Genomic DNA, 12147 nt, shown 5'->3' with positions numbered 1-12147 from the left:
TTCTAGATCCATTTAGGTGCTTTCGTACAGCATGTGTGCATTCTGGGGGGAAACATCCCATATTTGGAAATTTTTGACTAATATTTTTAAAGTTCTAGAAAATGTATAATGTACTGTATAGCAATACAATTCAGTTTATGGAAAGACATTTCCAGATCATATGCTGGTTCTGGATTTTTTCCTACTTAAATACTAACAGGGCAGAGGTATGTGCGCTTTAGGGTAGATGTGTTTTTTTGGGAATGTATTTTTTTTCATAGTCCTACTATTGTTCTCTGTCAATATGTGCAATGTAGATGAGCACTGTAATAACAGCCACATACAAGAGTTAATCTTAATTTTTTTCTTTCTATCTGATGAATACGAGCAGAATTCTTGTTCTGAAGTTGCAGTCTTTGTAAAGCTGTGTGTGAATTATATTTCAGTTTTTTCCTAATGTGAATATGAATCAAACAGCTACTTATTAATATTGTATTTTCTGTATGTGTGTTTTTACCAACACCAAAATGATCCTCTTAGTGGCATTAGGAGAAAATGGGTTTTACAAAAAAAAATTTGGGATACTGTATTGGCATACACATGACAGCTGCATGCATTTTTATTCATATCACTATTGTAAGTCACATTTCATTTCCTGTAGAACACCTGGTACCTCAGATAGCATATTAATAAACGCAGGATTCATATTTTAGATAAATATATTTGTTCCTGACAACTCATGTTAAATTTAGAAGCATGAGAAACTGTTTTAAGTTTGGAATGACTGTCATATGATATCCTACCAGGAGGCAGAATTAAATCAAATTCTCTGTGTATGATTACACAGACTCTTGAAAGTAATTCAATCCTTGTCTGCATTCTGCGCCATTCTCTATTGATGATTCTGCTTACATTGTGAAGCGACATGTCATCTTATACATGAAATAAAAATAAGCACTGAACAGATATCTCAAGACTATGAGTCGTGTGGAGGACGCACAGTGGTTTTACAAGCTGCACTAGAACCTTGATAGAGTTTTGAGTGTTAGGATCCTGTAGATGTTAGTGACATCTTTAAATTAGCACCCGATTACAACCTGGAAAAGACTTTGATTTATTTTTCCCTTAATTGGTTCAATGAAGTCATTTAAGGTCTGAAAACCACACAAACGCCTTGCACTAGAGTCAGTACAACACTTAATGACCTTCCAATATTAACTTCCTTGCTTGTCACGCTCGAAAAACCCCTCCTCCAAAGGAGGCTCCGGCTCTTCCTTGTTCTATACTCATCCCCTGCACCTGCCTCCGGTTCCAGCCTCCCGTGCTATAAAAACCAGACGTTCCTGCCATGGACGCCTGGAACCCTGCCTACCCGCGAGTCCAGGAGCGACTTGACGGCATCGGCTTCTACAGCGTCCTGACCTTCTGGGTCAGGGACTGGGAGCGTCTGGTCCCGTTACCCCCTTTTATTCCTCCGACCCTCCGTTGGATCCCGCTCCAGCTTTTAACTCTGTTTGTCTGTCAGGATGGTCCGGATGGACCCGGTCTTGGACATTTGCTACACTCTCGGATTTGCCTCGGATTTAATCGGACTGTTTGCCTCGGCCACACCTCCCCCGAACACCAGCACACTGTGGACACCCCCCTGTTTTCCTTCCAGTCCCTTTGCATGCTTTTTCCCCGTGTTTTCCTCACTACCCCCCAGATTGTGCTGTCTGCATAGGGTCCTGAAAGAATGCTACGTGACATTGCTCTTGGCTAAAAGACCCTTTCCAGGACTTTTGAAATAATTCTCAACTTTTCTGTTGGAGTGATTTAGTTAATGTATAAAAACACAATGGAAGAACCAAAGAAAAACAAATCAAGCACCTACTTTGAAATCAAATTTGATTTGTGAAGTACAATTTCATGTTTGTGTCTTACGGAATTGTAGACAATATCCAATAAAACACACGCAAAGAACAAGCTTAAGCAATTAAAAACAAGTAATGAAAGATTTTAAAAAAACAATTATTCAAATGCTGAAGCATAAAAATCAATTTTTTTATGTTTTAATATACAAGGCTTCAGACACTCGAGAAGAGATCTGAGAGACCACAGAGTGACTTCAGGGTTCGACACACACAGCAGAGAGGCACCAGCAGGGAGCGTCGGGCTGCCAGAGATGCAAAGGAGGGAAATGTCGTGTAAAACACTGCAATGCAGGAATTAAAAATCAAATGGAAAAAGTGCAGGTGGATTACATTGCTAGCCGGTCGACCAGATTCTCTGTGACTCCCTATAATATACAGTACCTAGACAACACTTCACCATTTAACTCATCGCATGCCATATTCTGCAGTTACTTGAAACTTGTGAGTTAATAATCTTAATTAACAGGTCTACACCTTTGACCTTATAGGTGCAAGAAGACCGAGTGAAATGCTTGAAGACCATTCTGTCTCCTGTAGCACCCTCATTTGGAAGGGTCTTCCTTTAAAGATACAGAGATGTGAATACAGATGTGATATTGTATTAATGTGAGGTACTAATGAAGGATGAAGTATACTTGTATGGAGTTGTCAGCTAAATGAATACATAAAAATCTTGAGAATAATCATAATCCTAATGCTGAAGCAGGCAGGAAATATGGCTCCCATCGGTGTCCCGTCTATAGTTTGGAGTTTTTTTTTTTCAAAAAAAGGGATAAAAAAAGGGGCAGAGTGGTGGCTCTGTGGCTAAGGAGCTGTGCCTGTGCCTGGAAGGTTGCCAGTTCAAATCCCACAGCCGGCAGAGGAATCCTACTCCATTGGGCCCCTGAGCAAGGCCCTTCACCCCATCTACTCCAGGGGTGCTGTGCAATGGTTGACCCTGCGCTCTGACCCCCAGCTTCTCTCCCTGTCTGTGTGTCTCATGGAGAGCAAGCTGGGGTCTGCAAAAAGACGAATTCCTAATGCAAGAAATTGTATAGGGCCAATAAAGTGATCTGACCTTATCTTATAAAGCGGTTCCTTCAATATCATGGAAGACAGTAGACCTCCTGTGCAAAAAACGTACACCTTGACTTGTGACCCAGCGAGGCAGCAGAAATAGCAAGTTGCCGGACTGCTGGTACATGACTCCAGGGACACGCCTGGCAGCAGCTCCAGCCACAGGGCTGTGATCACACAACCAGCCTGACAGCTGCAGACAGGGTGAGCTGCCGCCTGCTACAAACATGCTCCCCCCTGTCTTTTCCAGACCTATTTCTACAAACGTGCGGAGAAACGAGCAAGGCTGATATATACAGTATATTTCTGGGGAGAGAGAGACATAATGGGATGGAAAATAAAATGCCTGGAGGTCTGCGAATGAAATGAAGTCTTATTGATCTGTTTCTTATTTGGAAAAGCAGGCCGAGGCCGTTGTCACATTCCCTATCATGCTGGGACTTTAACAAGTCTGTTGTAACACAGTTTAAGAATAAAGCACTTCCACCCTACGTTAACAGTTGTTTTATTTTATTACCATAAAGAGTCACAGAAGTCATATAATGAGGTAAAAATGACTCATGTACAGCATCTGCCAACCTAATCAACTGCGCAATGAGTTAACCTGTTGTACGTTTCATTTGTGTTTTATTCTCTTTAGAAACAGTTGTGAGTTTGTGATTAACCCTCTTTTTGTGGACAGAGGTTTATTTGAATGTTTCTTTAAGTCCATGCAGTAGTGAGTGCTGCAGAGCAGCAGTCAGCCTGCTCAATCTGTTACTAAGCCCTCCAGGTATCTGGGGTCGGTTCAGATGCTGGGGCTGGAGATAAGAGTCCAATTATATAACAGTTGAAGCCAGTACGTGTTTTGCATTTCACACTGGCATTCACATTTGGAAACTCTACACAGACAATCAGGGAAGCCTCAAATAATATCCTGCAGAGAGAATCAGAATAATAGAATCAGAATCTCACAGGTGCAGAATGGAGTGTCTGTATATCTGTCTGTGTCTATGTATATCTGTCTGTGTATATATGCAGTATATCTAATGATGTCATGCTTTCTGAAATCATTCAAGAAATACCTGGGTGAGATTCTTTGATCAATAAGCTACTAGCAACCAAATGAGCATGAAATGTTGAATGGCTTCCTCTTACATGACATTTTTTGTAGGAACAATTAGTTCATGCTTAAAAAATGTTTGCAGCTTTTCTTATTCCTTGGAAGGACCTATTTTACAGGATTAATCACTGCCATTTATACATGAACTTGTACCTGAGATGTATTTTAAGGAGGCACACCTTCTCACACAGAGAGTTGTAGGTGTGTGTAACAAGCACTAGGAACACTGTGCTAAAGCTGACTCCATGGAACCCTTTAATAAACAGTTTCATTGAATAATTTGAGTCTTAAAAGAGAAGGCTATGAGGGGGCTTAATTAAAGAATTCAAATACCTCAATGGCACTGACATAAAGATTTCAGAATCAACAGTGAATCTCTAACCACATACATCTTGTTGAATGTTTGTTTCAAGACACAACTATCTGATATTCTTAAAACACAGTGCTAGTAAAAAAACAATTAAGCTATATTGGCTGAATTATCCCTTCTCATTTGTAACGTTTTGTTCTTAAGGCTTCTTGGATCATCACTACTAGCTAATGGCAAATAAAATTATCTTGTTCCCACTCCTACTGTCTGACACTTTTCAGGATCTGGCTGATGCTTAAGCCTGAACTGGCTTAAAACAATCGATTGGCATGAACTGACTGATCTCCTTATGCGACACAGCAGGTGGGTTGTGACGGATCCCCCTGCAGGTAATACTGTACTAATAAGTATGGCAAACAGCAAATTTTGTTGTTTCAAATGCACCTCTCTTCTGTTTCTCTTAACCGGTTTCAAAATTGGGCCCCTTGCTCTCTTGAAAATAAATCAGGGGATTCTTATTATTCATATAAACAGGACCTCAGTTTTACATCGTGCTAGTGTCACACCTCACACTCTCCCTCGCAAACGCCGTTACATTCCCAAACCCACTGCTTCACAATCTCATTCCTAATTGAACCCATCACATTCCCACGTGCACCAGAGTCCACAAATTCTCACTCCCAGACCAATTATCCAACCACGTCCCTTTTCCTTCAGCATTCCTTCACACACGCCAACCCATCCTCACTATTGAGAAGCCTCCTGTGTGAGTGTGTGAGTCCCAGCCCCTGGATGATGTATTTTGGATTGTTCCTGTGCTACTCTGCATTCTGTGGGATTCATGGTTACACATAAGGATCCTCCAATTCCACCGATCGGTTCCCTGACAGAATACTGAGCCAACACCAGGACGCCGTGGGTGGCAGTCCGGCAGCCCGGGACTCCATCTGGTTTTGTTTTTGTTTTAGGGCATCAGAGCTGCCCCGGAAAGGAGGGAGGGACTGTCATGATTCTGATCCCTCCCCCTGAAGGGTGCTCCGGCTCTTTCACATTTTGCCTGATCTCCTGCACCTCCCTCCTGTTCCAGTCTCCCCTTTAAAAGCCAGACGCTCCCATGATTCTTGGCTCGGTTTTGGAAGATGGATGCCACAAGGCTTGCCTATTTTCCGGGTTGTCCGAAGGCAAGCCTTTTCCCTGGCATCCTGACCATCTGCGTCTGGGGCTTGGAGCAACTGGCCCCATTACCCTCTTTTTATTCCCCTGACCCTTCGCTAGATCCCACTCCGGTTTTTAACTTCGTTTGTCTTTGTCAAGAATGGACCACATGGCTCTGGGTTTTTGCCTCCCTATGGATTTCCCTATGAACACCCTTTGGACTGTTTGCCTGGAGCACCCCCCCGACCACCTTCGTCACGCCCCCCTGTTCGTCTACCAGCCCTGTTCCTCGGCTCTTCCTCGTGTCTCTTCACTCCCTTCTGGATTGTGCTGTCTGCATAGGGTCCTGAAAGATGCTATGTGACAGCTAGCTTCTACACACAAATACAAACAGCTGATTTGGTTATGAAAAATGATTTTGTCTAGTAATAAAATTAACGAGCCATCAGTGAACTTTGAATGTCTTGTCTTTAAATATTCCAATACTACTACCATCTAAACCCAAAGAATGTCAAACTCCATTCCTCAGAAGTTACAGGGTCTCCCACCAATGAACTCATTATATTCAACATGGTGAAAATCATTCTCAGATCTTTAGCAATGAACTGCAGTATTTATTTCATTACCAAAAGACAAAACTGAAACACCCCTTTCCGAGTTGCTAAGCAGAATTAAGTGTTTGAGTGGTAAATAGGCCCACTAATAATTTAACATCACTGTAAAATAGCAGCTCATGTCTGTTATCCTTGAAGACTATCGCCCATCACTTCACTTGGAATGCTGAAATAAAAACACACAACTCCTCCCAGGGACCGGCTGTTATTAAACCCCGCTGATACAAATGGTAGTTTGACAGTTTCCAGTCCCTGAAATAATTCAGTCTAATGAGTCCTGGCCTCTTTTGGAATTCACACCTCCCTCCCAGCCTGTCTTCTAAGAGCTTCATGTGGAGTATTTGGTATTCAGGCAGAGTCCTCATCAGCTCTGCTAACCTGTCTTCGCAAAGAGCTGTTAACCTTTCAGCTCCAAGCAACTCTCCCGGGACAACATGCCCTCAAAATGTCTCTGTAAAAAAAAACCAGACAGCTCAGAAATCTATCAATCGCTTTCTTTTTACTGCGTCTCAACCCTGAAGCACAGCTGGGGCTTTCATGTTTGGTTTTGGCTGTGTGCCTCTGTCTACGTTGACAACTCAGGTTCGTTTCCTCTCGTGGGCAGTGCTCGGCGCTTTCTGAATTTTATTCCAGCTATAGCTTTCCACAATCATATGGCTCTAAATATCTGTCTAAACATCTGATGTTCTTTTAAGGAAAAGTTCAAGGATACACTCGACTCATTACTTATAAAACACAGTGCAGGGACATCCAGAGAGGACTGAGAGTCCTGGAGCTCACAGTCTGTTCCAGAAGAGCAGATAAGACACCACCTGTACAGGATGTTAGGTCAGCATACAGAGATACACAGCGACAGTAGGAGAACAACAATTAACTTATTTCACATGTCTTTGGAAGGTGGGAGGACACCAGAACATTTGAAAAAAAAACACAAGAACACAGGGAGAAAGGAAGAACCACTTCACTAACTGGTGGGCCATCCAAGACTAATGCAAGGACAGTCCCATGTGCAAACATGTACTGTACAGGGAAATACTTTTATACCTCTTACCACCACGCAGAGGTTTCATTTCATTCATTACCCGCAGCCATGTCACCCTGCAACTCACCACTGGCCCACTGAAGCCCAGCAGGTGTGAGCCTGGTCAGTACCTGGAGGGGAAACCTGCTGGGAAAAACTAAGGCTGCTGCTGGAAGAGGTGTTAGTGGGGCCAGCAGGGGGCGCTCACCCTGTGGTCCATGTGGGTCCTAATGCCCCAGTATAGTGACGGGGACGCTATACTGTAAACAGGCGCCGTCCTTCGGATGAGATGTCAAACCGAGGTCCTGACCCTCTGTGGTCATTAAAAATCCCAGGGTGTTTCTCGAAAAGAGTAGGGGTGTAACCCCGGCGTCCTGGCCAAATTTCCCATTGGCCCTTACCGATCATGGCCCCCTAATAATCCCCATCTATGAATTGGCTACATCACTCTGCTCTCCTCCCCACTGAGACCTGATGTGTGGTGAGCGTTCTGGCGCACTATGGCTGCCGTCGCATCATCCAGGTGGGGCTGCACACTGGTGGTGGTGGAGGGGATCCCCATTACCTGTAAAGCACTTTCAGTGGAGTGTCCAGAAAAGCGCTATATAAGTGTAAGCAATTATTATTATAGGCTTTACAAGCTTTACATAGGTGAACACATACTGTAGGCCTTTATATGCAAATCCAGGGTGCTTGATATCTCACAACTATTATCCAATGTAACTACATGTTGTGGAGATTTTAGAACATTTTAGCCATTTGAAAAATAATGATTATTTTATACTTTTTTGCTTCACTAGGAGAATTTCAGCTTCTAAAACAGATTTAAGTTTTTGTCCTCAGATAGACAAGTGTGAACTCCACTTGCACACTGTATCTGAGTATGTCTATTGAAGTCAACGCTCTGAGCACATTCCTATCAGTTCCCTACTAGTCACCACAGGTGCACAACCGTTCCATTGTTATGCTGTTCACACCTTGATGGACTTGCTCTTGCCGTGCTAGTCAAACAGAACGAGAATGATCAAAATGCTGGCATCGGAAATGTATTTCTGTTTCACATCCTCCCTATTTGAAATCAATAGTTGTGAATCAATTAGGCTCAGGCCTACTCCAGCACAGAGGGAGTGAAGACTCTTCCCAGTGTACGACACACTTGGAGCCACATCAAGCAGAAGGCATCGACTGGAGCAGTAAGGCATCTTCTGCTGGCCGGTTAGGGACATGGGCCAGTCTCCCACTGGTAATGCCTGGATGGGCACACTTAACCAGCACTCAAAGCCACACTTTAAGTGCTTGAGTTACTCAGCAGTCTCCAAAGGACTGAAAATAGTTTGAATACATGAGAAGGAGTGTTATGTGCTGTATATAAACTAGCAAACATACAGTGCCGTGCATATTCAATGCTGTGACGTTTCCACTTATTCACATGGTGTTGCTGTCTGAGCTGGCCATCAGCACACTTTCAAGCAGGAGTTTATATTCAGAACGAACACGATGCACTTCAAAGTGATAAAGCCGCAAAATTAGGTTGTATGCAAAATAAGTCGCATTTTCAAAGAACACGAGGAGACCGAAGTGGTAATCAAGCAAATGAATCCGAGCAAATGCACCTGTCCCTCTGCATCCCCTCTGTCGGATTTCACATTTCAGACATCAGCCTGATTGACAGGCAGACAAGATGGCGGACAAGGAGAATTGCCGAGGCTCCACCTTTGATCGCTCGAAAACGGGCTGAGAAATTGCTGTGTAATTGGCTTGATGAAACTGGATGCTAATAGAAGTGGGTCTTCTAAAAATAAAGACCTTGAGGGCTACACGGACAGCTTCTGCGGAGTTATGAGTGAACACGAGCGGACAGCTATACACTCACACCAGGACACACTGACACGGGTTCGAGTGAGTCTGACGAGGGCACAGCCAGGAAAGCTGTGTCAGCAGCTATGCGCTGTTCGAAAAGGTAACTTCAGCCAGCAGCATATGTCATCCTATAACTCACCACTGACAGCCCAATGAAGCTCAGCAGGTGTGAGCCTGGATGGGAGACTCCTGGGAAAAACTAAGGTTGCTGCTGGAAGAGGTGTTAGTGGGGCCAGCAGGGGTGGCCCCTGCAGTTTGTGTGGGTCCTAACACCCCCCAGTACAGTGACGGGGACACTATAGTGACAAAAGGATCTGTCCTTCGGATGAGACATAAAACCAAGGTCCTGAATCTCTCTCTGGGATTCAAAATCCCAGGGCATCTCTCCAAAAGAGTAGGGGTGTTACCCCGGTGTCCTGGCCAAATTTCCCCCTGGCCTTTACCAATCATGGCCTCCTAATAATCTCCATCTCTGAACTGGCTTCATCACTCTGCTCTCCTCCCCACTGAGAGCTGGTGTGTGGGGAGCGGACTGGCGCATCATCCAGGTGGGGATACACACTGGTGGTGGTGGAGGGGATCCCCATTATCTGTAAAGCGCTTTGAGTGGTGTGTCCAGAAAAGCGCTAAATAAGTGTAAGCGATTATAATTATTAATATCTGACAAATTGCAGAAACTGTATTTGCTGCAGAAAGTTGTCAGTGACGTTGGCAAATTACGAGAGGCAATGACCCTCAATAATACTCAAACTGAAGACCTTCGGGAAGAGAACAAAACACCAAGCGGGAAAGTCGCTGCGCTCATCAAAACGACAGAAAAATGAGCCCTGGACATCCGGTGTGGGAGCATGAGGACAAATAGCATTATAAGGGGGGGTGAAGGAAAATGAGAAAGAGCTGCCAACGGAGGCGGGGGTGAAAGCATTTGTGACAGATAAGGCTCAGGTAGGTGGTATTCAGGAGGTTCTCATGATAGGCAAAGGAGGAGTGCAGGACCTTCACAAACAGCTCAACCACGGCCCACAGCAGCACGGCTCTCGCGTTCTGAAACATGATGGGGATGGAGAAGGAGAGGGAGATAAAAGGGTTTTTCTTAACTATCGGTTTCCCCAGGAGATAGCAGCGAGGAGAAAGAAGCTGTAGTCGTGAAAGTGCATGCGAGAGCAGGGCATTCATGTCTGTCTTGTAGTAAATAAATTATACCTTAATGCCGGGCTCTTCCGAGACTCCAAAATTACAACTTGCTTGTGAGGAAAACTAATTTACCTCAGGTTATCCTGTCACCACTCCTAAGGCTGCTAAAAAACAAGTCCATGTGGAGATGACTAGTTCATTTAACCCTTTTTCACTTTGCCCTCATGTCCGTTCATTTTTTTCCCTCCAGTTATTCATGTCTTGCTTTGGTTTAGTGTGAGAGAGAAAAATGGTCCCCTGTGGTAAGGGCCACAGTGAAAGGTCCGAGAGGGGATACTGGTGGGGACGGGGGACGAGGAATTTGCAGGGCACACTCTGGGTGAGAGGGATAATAGCTATTGTTACAATGGTTACTCTGCGATGAGCAGTCTCTTCCTTTCCTATTTATAACTGGGATTTAAAGATGCACGATTGTATTAACGTTGTGACAGGGAATGTCAAAAGCGCCAACGATACACCTAAATGCTAGAAGATTCTTAATCACTTAAAGAGGCTTAAAGCACAAGCGACTTTTCTGCAAGAACCCCATTTAAAATCTTTAGACATTCACTGTATCTCCCCGATTGGTTTGGTCATGTTTTCAGCTCAGGTAATTCATCGGAGAGAAGGGGGGTCGCCATTTTAATTCATAAATAGGTGCCATTTGTGCTAGAGAATAAAACCGAGGCTCAAAATGGTAGATTTACTTCTTAAGCGGTAGATGGAACTCACATTTAGTCATGCTTGTCAATATACTTCATATGGCTCTAATTTAGATAACTCGGTATTTATTACAGCAACAGAAGCCAGACTCATATATTTTAAAAACACCTCTATAATTCTTGGAGGACCCTTTAACCTGGGTATGAACCCTAATATAGATAAATCAGGAAAGCTGCTGACTCAGTAAGGACTCAATAACTCAATAAGTTGATTAACACACATATTAACTTAACAGATATATGGAGAACCATTCATCCTAAAGAGAGGGACTATATATATATAATAATTTTTTTCTCTAATATACATAAATCCTTTTCTAGATTAGATTATTTCTTTATTACACATAATATCTTATACTATTTTTCCACCCTACTGTTATCTTGGGACATAGCCCCCTACAATTAAAATTCACTCCACCTGGCACACAAATGTTAAGGGGGAGATGGAAATCAACAAGTCATTGTTACAGGATGAGTGCAGATCAATGCAAACTCCGTTCACCGATGGAAGACCCTCAAGTGTTGTCGAAGGGGGGAATTTAGTAGAGTAGCCAGTTACAACAAAAAGCAAAGAGAAATAAAGGAATCAGTACTGCTGTCTCAAAGCCTTACAGCCAAAGATGTCTCAAAGTTTTAATGATCGAGATTGGAGTACTCTGATTTCTTGCCAGCTAAGTTATAATGATTTGTTGAAAGCCAAAAACAGAGCCCAGCTTAGGCATGGTCAAGAATGAGAAAAGGCAGAGAAGACTGAGGAAAGACCTGGCGCACAATAATATGTGCAGTATTAGCAAGGCGGGTGGGTCGACCAGCAAAGATCAGAAGGAAATAAAAGTGTTTTTAAGTTATTATTAAAAATTAGATACAGGCACATCCAAAGACTGAAGTATATTAGGTGATATCCACATCATCCTCATATAAATATTTTGAAACTCTTCACACAAGAAAGGAATATTCTTGAAGATACTACTTTTAATAGAGATAATTGCCTGTTTTTCTTTTAATAAATTGCCTGGACCAGACGTCTCCACTGCTGCATTTTATCAAACGTTCCAGCTTCAACTTAGTCCTCTTCTGTTGCAGGCATTTAATAACAAATGGTCAACAGGTACTCCATCTTTATCATTCAGGGAATCCTTAATAAAATTAATACATAAAATGGGCAAACATCCCTTGTTATGTGGTAGCTATCGTCCAATTATTTTAATGAACATGGACAATAAGATTCTGGCAAAGATATTG

At 43.1% G+C, this 12147-nt stretch overlaps 1 protein-coding gene across 2 annotated transcripts in view; it reads right to left on the bottom strand.

Annotated features, from left to right (window-relative positions):
• The window catches only part of sv2a (synaptic vesicle glycoprotein 2A), an 81461-nt gene that overhangs the window by 41452 nt on the left and 27862 nt on the right, over nt 1–12147 (bottom strand). The gene's annotated exons all lie outside the window — the stretch shown is intronic.

Source organism: Lepisosteus oculatus, chromosome 27 (genome assembly GCF_040954835.1).
Source record: "Lepisosteus oculatus isolate fLepOcu1 chromosome 27, fLepOcu1.hap2, whole genome shotgun sequence".
NCBI classification, from domain to species: Eukaryota; Metazoa; Chordata; class Actinopteri; order Semionotiformes; family Lepisosteidae; genus Lepisosteus; species Lepisosteus oculatus.
The sequence above is the reverse complement of the archived record's forward strand: the minus strand, read 5'-3'. Positions and strand labels throughout refer to the sequence as shown.